The sequence below is a fragment of the Eucalyptus grandis genome, chromosome 8, assembly GCF_016545825.1.
Source record: "Eucalyptus grandis isolate ANBG69807.140 chromosome 8, ASM1654582v1, whole genome shotgun sequence".
NCBI lineage: Eukaryota > Viridiplantae > Streptophyta > Magnoliopsida > Myrtales > Myrtaceae > Eucalyptus > Eucalyptus grandis.
This window is the reverse complement of record NC_052619.1, coordinates 20,037,345-20,061,304: the sequence shown is the minus strand read 5'-3', so window position 1 is coordinate 20,061,304 and position 23,960 is coordinate 20,037,345. Positions and strand designations below refer to the sequence as shown.

General features: G+C 42.6%; 1 protein-coding gene and 1 long non-coding RNA gene across 8 annotated transcripts in view; both read left to right on the top strand.

Annotated features, from left to right (window-relative positions):
• Positions 1-23,960, top strand: part of LOC104448359 (organic cation/carnitine transporter 4) — a 36,456-nt gene that overhangs the window by 5,762 nt on the left and 6,734 nt on the right.
• LOC108954532 lies at positions 17,114-22,943 on the top strand. Of its 7 annotated transcripts, none has more exons than XR_005546071.1 (9): positions 18,253-18,373; positions 19,108-19,225; positions 19,387-19,664; positions 19,964-20,026; positions 20,761-20,845; positions 21,045-21,137; positions 21,589-21,916; positions 22,367-22,444; positions 22,525-22,943. It is a non-coding gene; the product is annotated as an uncharacterized LOC108954532 (long non-coding RNA). The 7 variants fall into 7 exon arrangements; XR_005546072.1 differs by having other exon boundaries at positions 19,387-19,716; XR_005546070.1 differs by having other exon boundaries at positions 19,387-20,026; positions 21,589-21,743; positions 21,820-21,916.

The following is a 23,960-nucleotide window of genomic DNA, read 5'->3' as shown; positions in this document are numbered from 1 at the left end:
TGATACGAAAAAACCAAAGAAGAATATAAATTAGGAGGTTCATATTAGCAAGGATAACATAGAGCCAAGGCCCGAATCACTCACTTGCATACTTTAACCAAAAAATAGAAAACTTTCATGACCTGAAACTAGAAAACGAAGAACAAAAACCAACCCAGGAGAGCATGTCTTATTGATGCAAAATCTATCATTTGTAACATCTCTCATTCCAAAAATTTTCACAGAACGCAATGTTTATACAAAGGAAAAACAATGGTGGACATAAATAAGGGAAGTACAACATGTCTCCAGAAGTAAGTTTGCAGAGGCCACTTGTTCTTAAGGCTGACGAAGCATCCGTTCTCGAAAATTTCTCCTGTGGCTCCACCTCAGGGATCTCCTATAGATTGTAAAACTAACAATGCAAAAAGGGAAACCTTAGTTTAATGCATATTCCCATGGAGCCCGCCACCTTTTCTCATTCATGCCCAGACACACAAGGCTATGAATCCGACCGGAAACGAAAGTGGAGGAAGATTATACACAGTTAGCAAAACAAATTCCAAGATGAGAGGGAGAGGGAGGCCAAAAAGAACAGAAGCAAATGCCAATCCAATAAAGCGACAGAATGGCCATGAACTGGAAAAGGCCCCATGAATGATACTTCCCCAGTGGTTGAACAAACTATCTCCCAAGCCGCGGCTATTGCTGTGAACTAACTCTCATGCATACCGATGAATGTAGAATTACGTTGCCCAAAATGAGCTTTCAACTTCACTTGTTAGATAAAGAGGTCCTTATAAGCTTCCAGTTTTCCATTTGGCGCAAGAGAATCCATGCTTATGCCACCCGCAGGATGGTTGACTCCATTTTCAGGATTACTAGAAATCTGGTTGTACGAGGACTTTAGAACTGCAGAACTGCGACTTCCTTCAAAATACGTGGAGTGCGGGAAGTATTCGGCACAACATAATTTCCATCCTGTTGAAGATGTATTTTACAAGTGTCAGAGACACCATCTCAAAAGTCAAATCTAGCTTTATCCAATCATAATATCCCATCTTTGTATTCAGTAAAATGAGTAGGCCAATAAGGAAGTAGGGATAGAAGAATGGTCATAAGTAACGAAATTCACCGACGAGATCCCTCCCTGACTCTCACACCCCTACACACACCCACCCAGCCACCCACTTGCTACCCTATACTGCTGCTACTACAATTATTCCAACAGATACTCCACATTTTAAGCATAACTTTAACCAAAAACAGTTGACGAGATCAAAACTTACTTGACGCAGCATCGATATCAACTACTACTGAGGAGAGTAGCTTGTGAACCACAATACAATCCTTGAGTTTCCATTCCTTAACTGATCCAAGCGCTCCATTTCTATGCAACATAACATGGATATGCTCAACAGATTATCAAGGGGATGGCAGCGTAAAACAGTCCAAAACAAATGAAATGAAGATGGTAGACCTTCGTTGCACCAAACAGTACCTTTGCACCAAGTTGTTGCTTGAATCCTCAATTAATTTCACAGCCTTGCCCTTATTGCTGGGTTCCAAAGATACAGCATTTCTGCAGCAGCTGCCCTGTGCATTAAGGAATCTGCACACACAATTAAAAAGACCAAGCACACTTAGAACATGTTATAACACACGTAAGAAAATTGTCTGATGTTGAGGATACCTTTATGCTTATCAAGGAATGACTCATTTGCCTCTAAAAGAGACTTCCCATGCAAATGACTGCAAGATGAACAATTGTATGTGTTAAATGTCACGCCCTGATCCTTGGGCACGCACACATCCTTCCACTTGGTCGATTTTAAAATGCGATATCCCAGGACTATGTATCGCCGACCCTTTTTATTATTAAGCACATGCGGAAGCAGTTATAAATCCCCAGACAATAAAACAATGGGATAGAAAAGCAGGGCCATATTTTTCATATTGAAGCTTATAACCAAACTTTTATACATGACATAAACCAGAGTACTTCACAACTCATCACAACTTTTTACTTTACTCTATTCACATCAAAATGGAATTCAGAAAAGAAGATGAAATTTCAGTCCATCTGGATCGTACTCAAGATCTCTCTCGGAATTATCTTCTTCTTCCAAAAATACTTCTCCTCCAGTTTCACCTCTGAGTTCTCCTTCTCAGACTCCTCCTCTTCAGCTCCTCAGCGGGGTATTGAAATGTTTTCCCCAAACTGGGATGAGACTACGTCTCAGCGAGTTCTACCTCACTAAGGCCCGATTAATAAACCATTGTACTATAGGCTGCCTAAACACGCACAGGTCAGGGGACTTACCTTGGCCTCAGATCCCACCTGCAAGTCAGTACAATTCATAATAGGCACCCAAGCAATCATATCACCGATCGAAGCATCGATCAAATCAACCTAGTCGACTATATGCCAACAAGACCACTCACAGTCATTTCCATTCAGTCAATCAATTCACAACATCAAATCAAAACAATGATCAATCGACCTAGTTGATTACATGTCAGACGGACCATTCTAGGTCAATACTCTCGGGCGTCATGTTCGCCAAGGTGACTTATCCACTAGACAATTGCATGCGTTCTTTAAGGCGCCGTTTTCGCCAGTGACATCCTTAGTCACCGAACCACGCATGCCTATAACCATGTACTCAATAGACAATTGTGTGCGTTTTTTAAGGCGCCATTTTCGCCAGTGAGGTCCATTATCACCGAACCACACATGCCTATAACAATGTATTTAATAGACAAGTGCATACGTTCTTTAAGGCGCCGTTTTCGCCAGTGATGTCCTTAATCACGGAACCATACATGCCTATAACAATATGAGTACTAGACCGATACGTGCGTTCTTTAAGGCGCCGTTTTCGCTAGTGATATCCCAATCACCGAACCACATAGGTCCACAATAATGTATGTATTAGACTGATACGTGCGTTCTTTAAGGCGCCGTTTTCGCCAGTGATGTCTCAATCACCGAACCACGTAGGTCCACACACCATGTCGATCGGTTCAATCCCAGTATTTCCAATTCTCTCATAACTCCATCCACTTTACAACTCAATCAAAGCATTATAAATGCTAAATAAACATACTCGGCCATCTACTAATCAATCTTTCAAATTCACTCAATTTCAAACAATTTAGGGTAGATCCCTAAAATATCATAATTTATTTAATTTCATGCAACGTAAAAACTCAAATAAATAATCTGACTGCGCCAAGACGATCAGCACGAGATTTCGGTCGTTGACCATCAAAATCTTAATTTCCAAAAAATAAATAATTAATTAATTAATTTCGAAAATTAATTAATAAATATTAAAAATTCAATTTAGCACAAAATAAAGCCCAATCAAACAAACGGACTTCACCACGGTCACCACCATAAAATTATGGTTCCGGACCATCTCAGTTGAATTTTCAGAAAATAAATAATAATTTAATTTAATTCCGAAAATTAATATTTAAATACTAAAAATTCCACTTAGGCCCGAAAAGCCTAATTGAAGCCCACGAAGGGTCGGGAAAAATCCCGAGACACTTCCAATAAATAGTAGACCACGTCTACTTGCTAATTACACAATCATTTATCTAAATCGCATCACAATTAGCTAATAATCGCTAATCTATTCTAATCTAACCACCTAAACCTAATTAATTAAAACTAAACCAACCTTAAGCATAATTAGCCAACTAATCCGGGATTAGTGAGATTACTCACCAAATCGCGTGCAAATCGGATCAATCCGATGGGGGCGACGCGAGGAACAAAACTTCCCAAAGCACGACTCGGGTTCGGGGCCCGGAAACAGCCCAAAAGCGGGCCCGAAGTCGCTGGATACCCACTCGCGGGTTTGCGGACTTGGGCTGGCCAGAGCTGCTCCGGTGGCCAAGACGGCGAGGGAAGGCCGGCGGAAGGTGAGGGGGACGCCGAGGGGTCGGGACGGCGGCTGGACGGGGGCGGAATGGGGGTTGGCAGAGGCGGATTCGCTCGGGGGAGGACGCCTGGGCGCGAGGGACGGCCAGCGGAACGCGCGGCGTTGTGCGGGCGGGCATCGCGGGTGCGGGTGCGGGCGGCGGGACGGCGGCGAGCGGCGGAGTAGACGGTAGTCCGACGAGGTCCTCTTGTCTTCGGTCTTCCGCTTTTGTTCCAATCGCCAAGAATGAAGAAGAAGAAGAATGCGGTCACGAGGGGGGAAGAAGAGAGAGAGAAGAGAGAGAAGAGGGAGAAGAGCATTAACCGATCAAAGAGGGAAAAGAAAGAGAGCGAGGGCAAGCGGTGGGGGAAATCCGCACGAGGGGGAAAGGGAGAGGGGAGAGAAGAGAGAGAGAAAAGAGAGAAGAAGAGAGAGGGAGAGAGAGAAAATAAAATAAAAATAACACAATTATTCTTATTTTCTTTTCTTTTCTCTTTCCCTTTTATTTTCTTTTTGGTCTTCAATTTTCCTCCGATAATTTCTTTATTGAAATTTTGGACTCGTCGATAATTTGACGAAAGGTGAGACAATGTCCTAAAAAAATAATTATGACGCGCTAAAAATTTGATTCTTGAAATCGAGTTCAATTTCGTGGTTAAAAATCGATCAAACGTGATTTTAGCCCAATGAAACTAATTAGGTAGCTTTTAGGGATTTTACTGCAGATACATCCCTTAACGACTTCACCCAATAGGTTAGTTAACTCGTGAGTGATTAGCTCGGAGACTAAGGGCCATAGGCACGTTGACGAAATGGCCATTTCACTTTATCGAAACGGGGTAGAATTTCAGGATGTCACAACTCTTCCCCTTTTATAAAAATTTCGTTCTCGAAATTTAAACCATTACACTTTGTTCAAAAGGCGGGGGTACAACTGTCTCATCGACTCTTCGAGTCTCGGAGTTGCTCCTTGACCGTGGTGTTGCTGAGACCACTTTGACCAACGTAATGGTCTTTGTACACAGAACTTGCTTTTTACGATTAACAATCTGAACCGGGCTTTCCACGTATAACACACGGTCATCCACGTCCAATTCCTCGAAATTGAGCACGTGGGTCGGGTCAGACTCGTACTTCCTTAACATCGACACGTGAAAGACGTCATGAACTTGCGCCAATCTTGGCGGCAACGCGAGACGATACGCTAGGTTTCCGATTCTTTCAAGAATCTCAAACGGACCTACGTACCTCGGACTTCGTTTGCCTTTCTTACCAAAGCGCGAAGTTCCCCTAATTGGTGACACTTTCTGAAAAACATGATCACCAACTTGGAATTCCAAAGACCTTCGATATTTATCTGCATAACTTTTCTGCCTGCTCTGCGCTGTCTTTAATCTGTCTCTGATCACTGCCACAGCATCTACTGATTGCTGAACTAACTCTAGGCCTGTTATCTTCCTTTCTCCGACTTCATCCCAACACACTGGAGTTCTGCACGCTCTGCCATACAACGCTTAAAAATGAGCCATCTTGATGTTATGCTAATAATTGTTGTTGTAGGCGAATTCCACCAGATGAAGTTGATCTTCCTAACTCCCTTTGAAGTCTATTACACACGCTCTCAGCATGTCTTCAAGAGTCTGAATCTTCCTTTCAGACTGGCCATCCGTTGAAGATGATACGTCGTACTGTACTGAAGCTTTGTACCTAAAGCACTCTGCAAGCTCTTCCAAATAGCAACAGTAAAGCTCGGGTCTCTATCAGATGTTATCGTAACCGGTACTCCATGCATACAAACCACTTGACGCACATACAGGTCTGCATGTCTATCCAAACTCAGGTCCTTTCGAACTGCAATGAAGTGAGCCAACTTTGTCAGCCTATCGACTACTACCCAAATCAAATCATTTCCTCTTTGACTCCTTGGTAGTCTAGTCACGAAATCCATCGTGATATGCTCCCATTTCCATTCTGGGATCACGAGAGGTTGCAGAAATCCTCCCGGCTTGCAATGTTGGGCTTTTACTTGCTGACAAGTCAAACACTTGGCCACATGTTTAGCGATGTCCGCCTTCATACCTGACCACCAGTAGTGTTGATGCAAGTTCTGATACATCTTGGTACTTCCAGGATGAATGTTGTAGTTGCTACGATGTGCTTCAGATAAAATTTCTTCTCTAAGCTTGACATCGTCAGGTACAACCAAACGTCCTTGAAACCTTAGAGTTCCGTCATCAGCAATATGAAAATCAGCCTTCCTTTTATCTGCGTCTTCCTGAAGAATTTTTTGTATATCTGGGTCTGTTGGTTGGAGTTGCTTGATTCTAACTTGAATATCCGGTTCAATTCTGAGGGTGGCCATAAGACTCGAGAGATGGCCTACCTCAAATTTGAATTCCAAATCCCGAGCTCTCTCGATTAAGTTCCACTCCTTAACCAAGATTTGTGCTATTGAAGACTTCCGACTCAATGCATCGGCGACCTTGTTCGCCTTTCCTGGGTGATATAGAATATCACAGTCGTAATCCTTCAGCAATTCCACCCATCGGCGCTGTCTCATGTTCAACTCCTTCTGAGAGAACAAATACTTGAAACTCTAATGGTCTGTGAAAATCTGAAACTTTTCTCCGCACAAGTAGTGCCTCCAAATCTTCAACGCAAATACGATGGTTGCAAGTTCTAAGTCATGCATCGGATAATTCAATTCATGAGATCTCAATTGACGGGAAGCGTACGCAACAACTCTGCCATGTTGCATCAGCACCCAACCCAATCCCCTGAATGACGCATCACTATAGATCTCGAATCCTCCAGGACCAGATGGAATCATCGGTTCAGATGTGGTAGTCAGCTTTTCTTTTAGTTCTTGGAAACTACGCTCGCACTTATCTGACCGTACAAATTTCTCTTCTTTCTTCAAGAGCTTTGTCAAAGGCGACGCTATCGATGAGAACCCTTCCACAAACCATACGTAATAACTTGCTAATCCTAGAAAACTTATGATTTCGTCACCGATGTCGATCTCTGCCAATTGATCACGGCTTCTATCTTGCTTGGGTCGATGGAGATTCCTTCTCCGGAAATCACATGACCTAAGAACGCAACACGAGTCAACCAAAACTCGCATTTGCTAAACTTAGCATACAATTGATGTGTTCTTAAAATCTGGAGCACTAATCTCAGATGATTCTCGTGCTCTTCATCACTTTTCGAGTAGACCAAGATATCATTTATGAACACGATCACAAACTGATCTAAGTATTCCTTGAACACTCTGTTCATCAAATCCATAAATGCAATTGGAGCATTCATCAACCCGAATGGCATCACTGTGAACTCATAATGACCATACCAGGTATGAAATGCCGACTTAGGACTATCCTCCTTCTTAATCCTCGATTGATGGTATTCGGCCCTCAAGTCGATCTTCGTGAATATTGACGCTCCTTGCAGTTGATCAAACAAGTCATCAATCCTTAGCAAAGGGTATATATTCTTGATCGTTACCTGATTGAGTTGCCAATAATTGATGCATGATTGCAACGAACCATATTCTTTTTCCTCACAAACAAACTAATGTTTCTCAAAGGTAATGCACTGATATGCATGAATTCTTTATTCAACAATCCTCACCTTTGAACCCTCAGTTCTAACAATTCAGAAAACGATCTCTGATAATAAGTCTTAGAGAGTGGCTCCGCCTCGGGTTTTAATTTCATCACAAGTTATATTTTTTTTTTGATAGGTTTGACAATTTCTGTGACAACACCTCAATAAATTCTTGGACTACTAAGATGTCCTCCTTCTTCAATTCTCCAATTTGTCCTATCCCAAACAACCGTCAAGTAATCCTAAGCAATCTTCGTCTACCCAATGGTTTGCCTCTTGTGACGAGATTAGGGAAATCAAGGGCCTTCCTCGACTTCTGATAAATTTGAAATTTTCCTCCGTTGACGGATTAAACTGAATCTCATTACAACAACGCTTCCTTACAACAAAAGCTCCTCGAGCCAAACCTTTTTATATATGGTATCAAAGTTATACATAGGTAACTAGTCAAGTACGACTATAGTCAAAGTTTCTTCTTTTTACAGCTTTAATACCACAACGGGAATTCTACAACCTTTACTCACCAACTTGTTACGTTACTATAATAAAAACACCTCAAAAACACTCTTCTTCTGATCGATGCAAGGTCGGTCCATTCATGTTCCTTTAGCCATCATAGTGGCATTCTCCCAACAACAGTTACACTCATGTTCTCCTGGATTTACGCGGACAATCCCTCACTCAATGGCTATACTGGTCACATTCGTGGCACACTCCGGTTATACTCGAACACTGGGCTGACTCATGCTTTTTCCCACAAATTTAACACACGTTCGACGAGTACTCTGATTCCTGCTGAGTGATAGCCTACACCCTTCCTTGCCCTAAAAGGCTTAATCCAATTATCCCACTGAACGTCTTGCAGCGTGTCCCCTTTGTTCTGTTCTATCGGCGGCAGCGGCAACTGTTGTGGTTTCCCTTGTTTTCTAGGGCAATTCATGGCTATGTGACCTGGTTGGCCACACCCAAAACAAGTACTTGACCTTGAATGGCATGGGGCTACTCCGTGTCGCCTTCCACATAAGTGACACATGTTATTCCGACCCAATCTTGACTTTCCGAACCTACTCTTCTGGTTGGGTGAAATGGAATGCCCTTCCTCTGACATTGGCCTCTTCCCCAGTCGATTGTCCTCTCTACTTGAATTGAATCCTAACCCAAATGCGGTGGCTTGTTCCCTGATCACAATTCCAGGTTGGACATTAGCAGGTGCGGCAACAACAACGGTTACTACCCTGGCGGTAGCATGAACAGCGGCAACAGAGGTGGCTCGATCTTGAGCTTGTTGATCCAACAATTTTCCAAGGTTCCCTAGCGCCTGAACAATCCCATCAAGCCTAGGATCGCTCGGTGCTGCTATACTAGTACTGATCTACGGCGGTACTCCTTCACTTGCGTTGGCTAGAGCCGGCGCTCTACCACCACTTCGACCTCCTCAGGCACCGACCCATGTCGGCGTTCCACCCCAAGTAATAGGTCTGATGGTATGCCTCTTAGGAGTCCTTTGCTCCTCATCACTCATGGTTCAGCCTTTACACTGAAACCTGTCTTCCAAATCCACACTGGATTAGAAGGTGAGCGATTCACACACAACAAACAATTCTAGCATCCAGCTAACACAAACATGCACCAATTATGATTTTAAAGGCCTTTCCTACTAACTATCCCATGGTCATCGCTCCTTATCACTCCAATCTTCAACTTCGCTCTGATACCACTTAAATTTGATGTCATACGCCGATCCTTGGGCACGCACACATCCTTCTACTTGGTCAATTTTAAAATGCGATATCCCAGGACTATGTATCGCCGACCCTTTTTATTATTAAGCACATGCGGAAGCAGTTATAAATCCCCAGACAATAAAACAATGGGATAGAAAAGCAGGGCCATATTTTTCATATTGAAACTTATAACCAAACTTTTATACATGACATAAACCAGAGTACTTCACAACTCATCACAACTTTTTACTTTACTCTATTCACATCAAAATGGAATTCAGAAAAGAAGATGAAATTTCGGTCCATCTGGATTGTACTCAAGATCTCTCTCGGAATTATCTTCTTCTTCCAAAAATACTTCTCCTCCAGTTTCACCTCTGAGTTCTCCTTCTCAAACTCCTCCTCCTCAGCTCCTCAGCAGGGTCCTAAAATGTTTTCCCCAAACTGGGATGAGACTACGTCTCAGCGAGTTCTACCCCACTAAGGCCCGATTAGTAAATCATTGTACTATAGGCTGCCTAAACACGCATAGGTCAGAGGACTTACCTTGGCCTCAAATCCCACCTGCAAGTCAGTACAATTTATAATAGGCACCCAAGCAATCATATCACCGATCGAAGCATCGATCAAATCAACCTAGTCGACTATATGCCAACAAGACCACTCACAGTCATTTCCATTCAGTTAATCAATTCACAACATCAAATCAAAGAAATGATCAATCGATCTAGTCGATTACATGTCAGACGGACCATTCTAGGTCAATACTCTCGGGCGTCAAGTTCGCCAAAGTGATTTATCCACTAGACAATTGCGTGCGTTCTTTAAGGCGCCGTTTTCGCCAGTGACATCCTTAGTCACTGAACCACACATGCCTATAACCATGTACTCAATAGACAATTGTGTGCGTTTTTAAGGCGCCATTTTTGCCAGTGAGGTCCATTATCACCGAACCACACATGCCTATAACAATGTATTTAATAGACAAGTGCATACGTTCTTTAAGGCGCCGTTTTCGCCAGTGATGTCTTTAATCACGGAACCATACATGCCTATAACAATATGAGTACTAGACCGATACGTGCGTTCTTTAAGGCGCCGTTTTCGCTAGTGATATCCTAATCACCGAACCACATAGGTCCACAATAATGTATGTATTAGACTGATACGTGCGTTCTTTAAGGCGCCGTTTTCGCCAGTGATGTCTCAATCACCGAACCACGTAGGTCCATACACCATGTCTGATCGGTTCAATCCCAGAGTATTTCCAATTCTCTCATAACTCCATCCACTTTACAACTCAATCAAAGCATTATAAATGCTAAATAAACATACTCGGCCATCTACTAATCAATCTTTCAAATTCACTCAATTTCATGCAACGTAGAACTCAAATAAATAAATTGACTGCGCCAAGACGATCAGCACGAGATTTCGGTCGTTGGCCATCAAAATCTTAATTTCCAAAAAATAAATAACTAATTAATTAATTTCGAAAATTAATTAATAAATATTAAAAATTCAATTTAGCACAAAATAAAGCCCAATCAAACAAACAGACTTCACCACGGTCACCAGCATAAAATTATGGTTCCAGACCATCTCGGTTGAATTTTCGAAAAATAAATAATTATTTAATTTAATTCCGAAAATTAATATTTAAATACTAAAAATTCCACTTAGGCCCGAAAAGCCTAATTGAAGCCCACGAAGGGTCGGGAAAAATCCCGAGACACTTCCAATAAATAGTAGACCACGTCTACTTGCTAATTACACAATCAATTTATCAAAATCGCATCACAATTGGCTAATAATCGCTAATCTATTCTAATCTAACCACCTGAACATAATTAATTAAAACTAAACCAACCTTAAGAATAATTAGCCAACTAATCCGGGATTAGTGAGATTACTCACCGGAATCGCGTGCAAATCGGATCAATCCGACGGGGGTGACGCGAGGAACAAAACTTCCTAAAGCACGACTCGGGTTCGGGGCCGGAAACCTGCCCAAAAGCGGGCCTAAAGTTGCTGGATACCCACTCGTGAGTTTGCGGACTTGGGCTGGCCGGAGTTGCTCCGGTGGCCAAGACGGCGAGGGAAGGCCGGCGGAAGGTGAGGGGACGCCGGGGGTCGGGGACGGCGGTTGGAGGCGGCTGGACGGGGGGGCGGAACGGGGTTGGCGAGGCGGATTCGCTCGGGAGGACGCCCGGGCGCGAGGGATGGCCGGCGGAACGCGCGGCGTTGTGCGGGCGGGCGTCGCGCGGTGCCGGCGTGGGACGGTGGCGAGCGGCGGAGCGCGACGGCAGTCCGATGAGCTCCTCTGGTCTTCGGTCTTCCGCTTTTGTTCGAACCGCGAAGAATGAAGAAGAAGAAGAAGAAGAAGAATGCGGTCACGTGGGGTGGGAAGAAGAGAGAGCGAAGAGAGAGAAGAGGGAGATAATCATTGACCGATCAAAGAGGGAAAAGAAAGAGAGAGAGGGCAAGCAGTGGGGGAAATCCGCACGAGGGGGAAAGGGAGAGGGGAGAGAAGATAGAGAGAAAAGAGAGAAAAAGAGAGAAAAAGAGAGAGAAGAAGAGAGAGGGAGAGAGAGAAAAATAAAATAGAAAAAAACACCATTATTCTTATTTTCTTTCTTTTCTCTTTCCCTTTTCATTTTCTTTTGGTCTTCAATTTTCCTCCGATAATTTCTTTATTGAAATTTCGGACTCGTCAATAATTTGACAGACGGTCGACAATGTCCTAAAAAAAGAATTATGACGCGCTAAAAATTTGATTCCCGAAATTGAGTTCAATTTCGTGGTTAAAAGTCGATCGACGTGATTTTAGCCCAATGAAACTAATTAGGTAGCTTTTAGGGATTTTACTACAGATACATCCCTTAACGACTTCACCCAATATGTTAGTTAACTCGTGAATGATTAGTTCAGAGAAAAAGGGCCATAGGCACATCGACGAAATGCCCATTTCACTTTATCGAAATGGGGTCGAATTTCAGAATGTCACACTAAAAGACTGTCATATTGAAAAAACAAACAAGAAAGACATAGCAAGTCCAAAAGACAGGTTGTAAATAATCTGATTTCTAGTCGTTCAGCTTCAAATACAGTGCAAATAAGTTTCTCAGAGTCAGTAGCTGGGGTAGCCATGGAATTAAACTATGTGGAAAAGCTTTAACTGCAGCATAAGAAGCACCCATCAAGAACAACACCAAGCCGTCAAAGTCTCTAGCAACTGGGGAAACAATATAGACCACCACTGAAAAGAATTGAGGAAAAAGCAGCAGCAACACAGATCAACATACTATGACTTGCATCAAAATTTACAGACACCCAAAAGATGCGACAAATATATCAACAGCTCAACCCAAGGAGTTAAGAGGACATATGAGAATGATAAAATATCTCGAGTGCAAACTAGAGAGAAACTAACAAGGCACCTATGTGTGTCAGGGCTTTCCACGTCCAACCGGAGCAGCTGCTTCACCGACTGGGTTTATGAAAAGAGCAGCATATAAAGATGCATATATTAAAATGGAATTAAGTAGAAAATTAAATTGCAAGCAGCACATATATAGGAAAAAGAAACATAACATTTATCAGCTCGTCATTAAGTTACTCCGAACAATATGTTTCAAGAAGTTTCAAGAGTAAGAAAGTCACTGGACAAAAGAAAAAAGAAGCAAAGTAACCCCAGGCAAAGTTACCTGAAAAGCAAGCAAAGTTTTCCGCTTTCTCATATTTACTTCAAATGAAAGAATGTGTGTTTCCAAAGAATCGGGTGAGCTCCTTTGAAGCCGCTTCAACTACTTTGTTGCCCTCGATAGTGGATCCTCAACCTACCACCGTATATACATAATGGAATCCAGGTCACGGCAGCAACTATTAATAAAAAGGAAGTTACATAATATATGAAGCCAAAAAGAAGATTGCGCAGGAATATTACATACACTAATTTAGCAGGAAGAAGTTGCTCATTGGTACATATCATGCTCTCTCTAAAAACGATAAAGCACATTTTTTGGCGAAAGGAATGTAATCACCAATTCGAATATTAGTATTTTCATGTGCTATTTAGAATCAAAATGGGCAGGCATTTGCGTATATGACAGAATGCCTATCCCCCCTCCTTTATGAGACACTTTTTTTTTTTTAAAAGCGTAGCCTAACTATTTCCCATTTCATAGATGGATATCTAGGGACTCAAGTCTAAATAAAATTTACTGTACACAATTGTAATTTGTACGGACATATTTTACTCGAGTAATTATGAAAATTGAATCGACAAGAAGATACCTAGTAAGTCCAGCTAACTTGGTGCGGAAGTCATTAAAGTTACTAGAAGGATTCTCATCACTAAGGAACTGGTGAAGTTCCTTCTCTTCACACCGATGAAGCCTTTCCAATCCGGACTCGCCTCACCGGTAAAGAAACCATTTCATGTAAGTAAATAGGAAAACAAGAAGGATATGCATGGCCATTGTCTATCCACAATCCTACTCTCCAATACAAAGCTTGCAAATACTCAAAAATTGTTTCTTAGCATGATCATATTCTGGTAGATAATAACCATATGCATATGTCCACTTGAGCACTCGCCTACTCTCAACTATCTCGCAAACATCAAAGGAGCCTAATTTAGTTTCACGAAGCAAGTCGGGATAATAAATCAAAAACACTCCATCGATTTTAACCTATATAACAGCTGTATTTACATTCCAAATTGAAAATCACATAAATCATATTTAAGTTGAATTAAGTAATAAAACCTGTTGCCAGGCCTCTATGATGAACTTCAACTATGACTCCGGCTGGCATTGTGTGTCACTAAGCTTATCGAATTGACAAGAAGAAAAGACAAAACCTTATTTAATCAATAGCAAAGGGTCAGGAAGCATCCACAGCACGACGTAATTAAACCAGATGAATTGAAAAGCCATGCATCTTGCTTCCTATCACAAGAAAATAAAGATCAATCTGTTAATTTAACATCATAAGCAGTTTATCGCAACTCAACTTGGTTGCCACTTAGAATCAACACATTTACGCAAAGTATAGATTCTTTAGACACAACTGCAATCCTTAGTGTACTCAATATCCATGACTGTCAGACTAAAATGTTAGCCCAAGTACAGAGAGGCAAACACATACAGAAACAGAGATCTTCTTGGTCTTGTAGCACTCCTTACACTTGGCCAATGCCTCTGCAACAAACCATGGCCCAAGAGCTGAACCTCTGATTCCAACTGAAAGTACTTGAGTAAAGTGATCCATGGGAGAAGTAGGAGGGGGCTTAATCTACAAATTAAGCGTCGAACATAATCAAGTTAATCAATCCGTCTGTGTCCAATGCAATCAGCTAGGCACACTAAAAGAAAACCAACAATCAAAAACCGAAATTCATGCTGACATTAATTGGAAAACCTGAAGAAAATTTTGAAATTACTGCGTCTCAGAGTCAGAAATTTCCATACATGGTCATTTCAAGTGAATAATAGCTCTCCATCTCTTCGACCAGAAACCAATTCAATTTATCCTCGGCTCGCGCTTCCTCGAGACTAAGACAATGCTGGCATTTACTAAAAAACTGCATCTACGACAGCAAACCAATTTAGCAAAGGATACCGATCTATCTGACTATCTCTATGTCATTTGAGAGCTCGCTCCAACATCCATCTAATTCGACCGAAAGACAAACCTATATGGCAGGAGTGTCCAACATTGTAAGTTAAAAGTCACGAGCTTCCTGTCTTATTGAACTTGCTCCAATGAATAATAGCTCCAAAAACATATGAAAAGTTTATCATCTTTCAATAGAACTCCCGACACTTGGCATTCGACAAATGTCAACAAATAAACCGATCGTCAAGCTTCTCTTTTAAGAATCCTCTAGAATAGGAGCAACAGATATCATTATTATCATTACCATGAGCTCATTAAACTCAAGAACCAACAATTAAAGAAGAACAGTGAAATTGCAGACCGCGTCAAGCGTGCTCTCAATCTGTGCCTTCGGGAAACCAGTGGCGCGAGTTCCGACTTCCTCAACCCGCAGAGTGCCCGACCATGCGGCCCTCGTCAGGCCGGGTTCGCGATCGAGCCTTTCCCCGGCTCCTCCATCGCCTTGAACGCGGCCTGGAACCGAGGCTCTATCTCCTCCACGAACTCGTCGGTGAACCCGATTCGGCTTATGTCCAAGGAAAAGCCCTAGCTCCGATGCTGGTGTAGCTAGTCCACGTACCTCGTCCACAGCGAGCGGGAATCCTTCTCCAGCCCTCTAGCTCGCGCCTCTCCTTCTTCGCCGCGCCATCGGCCCTGCCCAGGTCCACTGAGATCTCCCTCGCGACCGATCGGGCTAGGGACAGGGACAACACCCGGTCGACGGCGGGGAGCCTGGCGCCACTCAGGAACGAGACCAAGGCTGCCTCCCACCTGCCGGAGGCCGACAGCTTCGCGACGGAGGCCAGCGGCATCTTTGGCCTGAGGGAGGGGGAGGACGAGCATATGCTAGAGACGGAGGACGCCATGGGCGGCGGCGGCGGCGGCGGCTCGGAGTCAGAGTTGATGACGAGTTCGTCGGAGGGAGGCAATAGGACGGAGGCCTAGAAGTTGCCGAGAGATTCTCCGCGTTGGAAACAGTCGGAGGTGAAGGTTTGAGGAACTAGCAACGACGGCGGGGCTCTTGGAGGAGGCGACGTGCCAGAGGCAGATGACCGGCGAGGCGTTTTGGAGAGGCGGAGCCGGAGGGGGTGGGATTCGCTGAGAAGGAAACAAAGGAAGTAAGGGCAGCTCGTTCGTTCTTTGTTTGCTCTTCCACGAGAGAGAGAAAACCTAGAAAATTCAAGTGAGGAGAGAGAAAATTTAAGCGGGAGCGCAGCGCATTTGTTACGCACTGATCCGTCCGTCCTTTCTTCTACCACCCCACCCGAGCCGAGCCACCAGCCGAGTTATTTGAGAGAGAAGAGAGAGAAAGAAGAGCGGCTCGAGGATCGACACCGTCACCTACGTGGAGACACGTGTCGGATTCTAAATGGTCTTACCCTACGCCTACGTGGAGGGTAAGACCCACCCAATATTTTCTCCTCATCAAGTGGCGATTGGCAAAAGCGAGAAAATATTAGCTGGGTTTTACCCTCCACGTAGGCGGTGGGTAAGACCACTTAGGAGTCGACACGTGGCTCCACGTAGGCAACGGCGTCAGAGGTTCAAAATTTGCGCGCGCCGCTCCTGGGGCCCACCCTCTGACGCTCTCTCTCCTCTGCTCGCGTCTGCGACCGTGTCTCGTCCTCTCTCTCCTCTCTCTCTCCCCGTTCTCTGTTCCATTGCGGGGGAAAAACAAAAATCGAACCTTGGGCTTCCATTTGCTCTTCCCCTCCTCTGCTCTCTCTCTCCCGTTCTCGTCGACGCTCCTCCACACGACGCCGACGCCCCTCCACCTCCGCCTCCGCCTCCACAGGTTGCCCGCGACGCCGACGCCGACGCCCTTTCCACCTCCGCCGACGCCGATGCCCTTTCCAGTGAACCACGACGCCAACGCCCTTTCCACCTCCGCCGACGCCGACGCCCTTTCCACCTCCGCCGGTTGCCTCCGTCGCTCCCGACTCCGACGCCGACACCGACGCAGCCTCCGCCTCCGCCCCTGAACCCGAGTCGGACGCCGACGCCTCTCCGCCGGTTGCCTCCGTCGCCCCCGATTCCGACGCCGACGCCGACGCCGACGCAGCCTCCGCCTCCGCCCCTGAACCCGAGTCGGACGCCGATGCCTCTCCGCCGGTTGCCTCCGTCGCCCCCGATTCCGACACCGACGCCCCTCCGCCTCCGTCTCCGCGAGGACATCGACGACTGCCGAAGAACGCGGCCAACTATCTGTCGATCCTTTCGGCACGAAGGTTAGCCTCATAGAGTGGATTGTGAATCCGAGATGTGCATTTTATCTCTTCGACATTTGTTCTTACTATGAGATGTGATAGTTTGTGTCTATAGACTGATCTGTTTACACTTGGAGTGCATTATTGGTCTCATGCTGCTTTTGATAGTTGTATTTTACTTATTATCTAACCATTGTTTGTTTGAAGCGCTACAGTAACGTCTCGCATTTGATGTTTTTATATGGATATTCGTGCTGATGAGTTCCTTTCCATATTGTTGAGACATTCAAGTCAGAAGACTGCGGTTATAGGCACTTCTAAATGTTTGAATGGGAGAGTTTTTTGGTTTTTCTGACAATGTCGCTATATGTTCAAATGGTGCGGATGTTTTGTCTTTTTGTTTCGAACGAGCGCTTGCTGTGAACTCATGCTGTCACTTTGCATTCAATTTTGTCGATCCAGTGAAACAAAGTGATAAATACAATTGACTATTTTTTTCCCTATTTGCTAAGTGCTTATCACAAAATGAAATCATTGGCTCAACAGGACCAGTAAAGCTACATTGACCAATAATTTTGATCAAAACAGTATAGAATTTTTGGTCAATTATGCATTGTGAAAGTGCGATTTGGAGGTTTTACATGCATTGTTATGATATTAGTCAGTAAACAGAAAATGCAACTCAGTACTGGGAGTTTATAAAGTTGTAGAGGCATGTCACTTGGTGGCTGATTGTTCATTTGCGAGTCCAAGTTTGACAACCAATGAAAGCTGTTTACCATTGATTATCGAGTTAAGGTAGGAGCCTGGATTTCCTGGAGAAAATGATTCCTCAATTACCACAGACATCAGCATAAATCCTCGCCAATTATTTGCTCCATCATGCAAGAAACCGACCCTATAATTGCCCTCGACCTAGTCTTTCTGCTGTTGTGTCTGAATAATCGGACAAGAGGGACGGGTTTGAGTTTCACCAAGAACATTTCCTTCTTGCTTATTCGTCAGTTGTAATACAGACAGAGGGAGAGAGAGGCAAGAAGAATGGGGAAAGAGAAAGCGGGTTTGGTCGCGTTGCTGATAATTGTGTTGAGTTGGTGTGTATCGTCGTCCTCCTACTCCTCTTCTTCTTCTTTCAGAGGTGATCTGAGCAGAGGCAAAAGGTGCCTTTGACTTTTGGGTCGGCGTTGTCGTCGCTGGTTCTCAATTGGGTCGGGTCATCCGTTGTCTTTCCACTCCATGGCAATGTTTTCCCAACTGGGTACCCTTCTTGACCTGTCTTCAGTTCAGTCCGGCATTTCATTTATTAGTCAGAGAGAGGTGATGCACCTGCATTTTGCTCCTTCAATGAATTCTTGAATGCCTGGGTGACTCTGCTGTGCCGTTCACGTTTAGAAAGTATGGGTCATCTCTCACATTTAACTGTCTTTGGTGATATGAAAAGGTCTTTTTTCCTCCAAAAGTTCAAAAAGTTCCTACAGTTTGGCTTGTTACTACGTTGGATTGCTATTTGATGACCTGAAGATTCATCCAATCCAATGTCATAGTGACTTATGTCTCGCTAAGTGGTGACCATAGATACTATTATCACCCCACTTAGGAATTCCTGAAGTTTCAGTATGTTGATCATCAGATTAAATCTTTCACACCAAGGGAAAATTGCTTGGAAGATTCTATATAGTTTTCATCACATTAAAGCGTCTCTTTCTCGAGGGGAAGTTGTGTTTTATCAGTTTCCATACATTTTTATTCTATATGTCATAACGATGCAGTGATTTTCTTCTCTTTCTTGATCGCTTGGTGTTTCTCAATTGTTAACTTCATTCTCACTTTGCTTATCATTCATTTTGTGTCCCTTTTCTGTCACACTTCGCTAATTGACTGTTCAATCTTTTGAAGCATAATGCTCCTCTCTTCATGTGATAATCAGATGTGAATATTATAAAAGCTTGTGTATTTGCCAAGACTGATGATCAAGTGAACTGCCTATTTCAGGTCATATAACACAACTGTCTTCATTGGGCAGCCACCAAAGCCTTACTTTCTTGATCCTGACACTGGTAGTGACCTCACATCGCTCCAATGTGATGCCCCTTGTGTACGATGCACCCAGGTAGATTTTATTAGTTTTCAGATGTCATATGATTTGTTTCTAAAATCTATGAATTTTTGTTGATAATCCTAAAACTTTGCTCAGGTGTTTGTTTTGAATGGTCTCATGATGTTATGCAGGGTGATAAGTGCTAATAACTTCTCATCATTTTCTTATTCCAGACGCCACATCCGCTTTATCGACCCAACAAGGACCTAGGGACCCAATTTGCGTGTCCCTGCATTCAGGCGACTACATATGTGACCACCCAGAGCAATGTCACTACGAGGTGGAGTATGCAGATGGCGGCTCTTCTCTTGGTGTACTTTTAAAGGATGTCGTTCATCCCAAGGATATAAACTCCTTTCTCTTTTGCAAGTCCAGAAGGCTCTAAAATTCCACCAATGGAAGAGTCTCAAAATGCTTTAACTGTTGGTCCATCATTACGACTTCAAGGATCGTTAGTACCCTTCTTCTCTTTCAAACAACCATCCCCTGGTCAAGAGAATCAAGTTACCTCCATACCTTCACTGAGATATCTCACACATTTTATGCTTTTTAAATTGCTTATCAAAAAAGAAAACATTCAGATTTTTGGCCACTGTATGTGGTATTACTGATTTCCAGGTTTTTTTTTTAATGTGTTGCAGCTCTTTTAATTTTGTAGTTTTCTTTGCGGATTTTATTTAAATTTGTTTGTAAAGATTTTTCAGTAGAACATTCGACATAATGTTGCTCATGTTCATTCATCTTCCTCAGAAACGATGTTGGTCTACATGGAAAAGGCACTGCTATTGTCTCTGCTTCTGGATCATCAGACATGTAAATATGTTGTATTGCATTCTATTTTAGTGTCTGTTGGAGTGTCTTTTTGCTTCTTCTTTTTTCCCTTTAAGGCGATCGGTCACATAATTTGACTTTTCTTCAATAGGAAAGACCTTAAATCTAAAAGAACATTTTTTATATTTATATTTTTAGTTTAAACACACAAAACCTTGAATAGAAGAGGTTAAGGTCTACATGTGTTGGCAATTCTTCCTTTTGGTAGTTAAGAGATCACATTTGTGTAATTTAGCAAGTTTTTGATTTTTAAATTGTTTGATTCTATGAATTACTATCTGTCGAGCCTAAAGAAATTTACTCTTCATGAGTTGCTGGTCATTGTAATCGTGCTCTGAAACTAATCTGCATCTAGACTAGTTGTTCTACATCACCTATCGTTGGACCCACAGCCGGTGTAGTGTCTGTTTCATGCATCAGTTGCTCATGCTTTGTAATTATTCAGAGGCATCGACAAACTAGGGCAAATACCTATGTATCCTATATTTTGGGTCAAAATAGGACTTTTATATTACTGTTACTTTTTTAATACGTTGACATGCATCTATTTGCACAATCCACTGAAGTAACATCAGAACATTTGTTAATGGTTTCTGAAAAGCTGTTTCATGGATTCTCATAATTTGACTCATGCATTCAGGGATCGCTGAGTCATCTTAAGTTATGCTCTAAGGTACTTAATCTGCTTTGGCCTCATGCTCTCACTCTGTTTTTAGGAATTTGTCTACCTCAGCCATTATGGAAAGAATTCCAAGCAGGTGGCCACGTCCTGTGTGGCATCCTCCATGGAAGAACTACAGGGTGAGAATTGTGGCCTAATTTTTCTTGCAGCTAGAAGAAAGTTCTTGTTTTGTTTCAGTAATAGTTATGGTGTCATGTGATAATTATACATTTGAGTTTATCATACAGCTGTGTCTTGTCCATGTTATTGTATCTGCAGTTATTTGCTCGCTTACTTGGATTGTTATGTGTTTTGTTTTCTCCTTTTTGTATGTGCAAGGTCATAAGTGGGCATTTGGGATGAGTGAGATCTATCGCATTTGATCCTAGCAATTAATGATTCTGCACTGGCTCTGCAGATCGGACAATTAAGGTATTAAGCTTTTACAATTGTGCTTTTGATGATTCCTGGTCTTCTTTTGTTTGTAAAATTTGCTGATAATAGATGCTCACTTTTTAGTTCTTTGGTTGCTACCATTTGCTAATTTAAATTTCTATGTATAGTTCTTTTGGTTAGTTGAACGAGATGATTTGGTTAGTTGAATGAGATGATTGTTAGAATCATTGAGTCGCCAGCAAGTTGATCACTCTTTTCTATGGCAGCATTTTGTTCTAAAACTTTTTTGAAGTGGTATCCTTAATTCTAATGTTATTTCGAATTGCATGATCTCTGTGATTTAATTGTATAAAGTACAATTTGAGATGGAAATTGCTATTAAAAGTTTTGAAATAGATGAGCGTTGACGTTGCAGAGATGAATTCTAAATGCCCCCAACTGCAATGCATGAGCTTATGAGTCATAATTATTAAGGATTTTGTTATAGGTCAAAGTTCTCAACAAACTTGCTTCAGCTCGAGCTTCAGGAGCAGGTAGCGGCAGCAGAGTCTTGATAGATTTGGTAGAGGGTCTAGAAGAAGCAGCTGTTGCTGTAGAATTGAGGTTGAAGATCAACCAGAGTCATCCGGACTTAAAGGGAGGGTACGTGGTTTCTTGGTTTCTAGCAATGTCGTTTTCTTTTTCCTTCTCTAAGATCCTGATAGTGTAGAGGTTACAGATCTTCCCGAGACTATGGAGAGGCAGTGTTGAAGCACTTGGAGAACTCTATTGATTTAGACCCAAAGCTTCAGAAAGCTCCAGTAAATTATGAAGGAGTAAGTTTTGAATCGATGAAGTTATTCTTAATAGATTGGACCTCATCATTTCAGCAGCTATTCATATTGTGTATTATCGTGTTCATATGCTGAGGAGACAAGTTAATGCTCTAATTCTCAATTAAAGTACATATGTTTTGAATGCTCCTGAGGATGGGAGCAAGAAGGAGAGTTAAATGTCGCAATGGAGTCCATGTTGGTTCTTGATTTGTATCTACAAGAGGAGTCAAAATTATAGACCACAATGAGTTGAGCAAAATGCTGTGTGCTTACCAAAATAATATCTGAACTAGTGACCTTAGAGGAGTATTTTACTATAAAGTAAATGCAGGTCCATCATGCTATCTAGTTAATTCCTCTCTTCTTTTCTCCCTGAATAGCGCAAGACACTGGGTGAGCTTTGCATTTTGCATGTGATGCTGATCTCTAGTCTGATTGCTGCTTAAACAGGTCCCGGTATCTGGGTTTGGAGGATGGTTCCTTCTGAGGCTCTCGCTTTATGATCCTGTTCTTACTCTTAACATTGAGGTAGAGGAATCTCTTACACAAGCTACCATAAAAATGATTTTATTGGATTAAGAATTCAATTCAAAATTTACCTGCTGTAGGCACCAACTCACGATGACACTGTAAAACTTGGACTTGCCGTGCTTGGGGCTGTTAAGGAGTTTGCAGCTTTGGATACTTCCGCTTTAGACAAGTTTGTTCAAGTATCATGAGCCGATGATGCAGAGCGCTTTGGTACAAGTATCTTTCGGCACATTATACTAGCAGTTAAAGTCGGCTTTGGCGTCTACCTCTGTACAGTACGTATAATCAGTGCGTCAATCTCTGATTCTGAGGAGGTTCATTTTTCAGATGGTTTTGGTCACAGGCACTCGAAATACTAGTTGATGGCTATGTTTACTTTAGTTTTTACTTATGTTCCATGTATGCTATAGAGATGTTCTGATAAATAAGAAACGTTCTTCGACTACAGAATTTGTCGGAGGGATGTTTGAAGTTGTGATGCAACTAGTTTTTCTCGTTTTTATAATGTTCGATTAATTTTGATTGCGCATATCTCCTTATCATTGTTCTTTACATGGAATGCGCAATTTCTGTGCTTAAATGTTGTGATGTTTCCCAAAGACATCCCACACGTCTAATGTTTGTAATGATGAAGACTCATATTGGACGTCCTGATGAATTGACCTAAATCTCTTGCGGGCCGAGATTTTCCTAGACAGATGTCCGGCGGTTCGGCGTCATTAGCATGACTGAGTGGGGACGAAATGACAAGTCAATCTTTTTAAGCAACCGATTAGGTGTTACAATTAAAGAAAGGAATCTGGTCTTTGAATTCAAAGAGTTACAAACTCATATCGGGAAAACATAGTACAATTGCCATGTGAAATACTCTCTAGTTCATCAGACGTCATTGACTTGCACCAATTTGCATCAAAGTAATTGAAATATGGTTTGACTGATTAAGTGTTCCTCTAAACTTGCGAAATCACAAATTTGACACCAACAAGAACTCCTTATGTATAGCATTCTCTATGCAACCAATCAAAATCACAACAAGGCATGGGGGACGTTCGGCCAGGAATGAAACAAAAGCATGAACCTGAATGATAGAACTCCACCAAAACAATTCATCACAAAATTAGCACCAACCGTAGTTCCTACCTAGGAAGCAATGACCCACTTGCCGTCACTCTAGTCATGGTGAAGCCTCAGATTAGACTCATTGAAAATTAGTTCTTCATTGGATGTGCTGAAGTAGACAACATACTAAGAGCCTTTTAGAACTTTGGAAATTACACCGACCCACCATCCGTCATTGTACCAAGCATCAACTTTGTCGAGTTGCTTGAAACGCCTGGCTGGAAGATGAGGAGGGTAGGGCCTGATATACCTTGAATATGCTTCTTCCCTCAAAGGTTCAGTTTCTGTCATCTGTTTTCAAGGTTAGGTATTCGACCAGACCTATATAGTCGATGACAATTGCGGAAAACCAAGAACCCTCATAACCTTTTTCATCACTGCTGACCTCCACAAT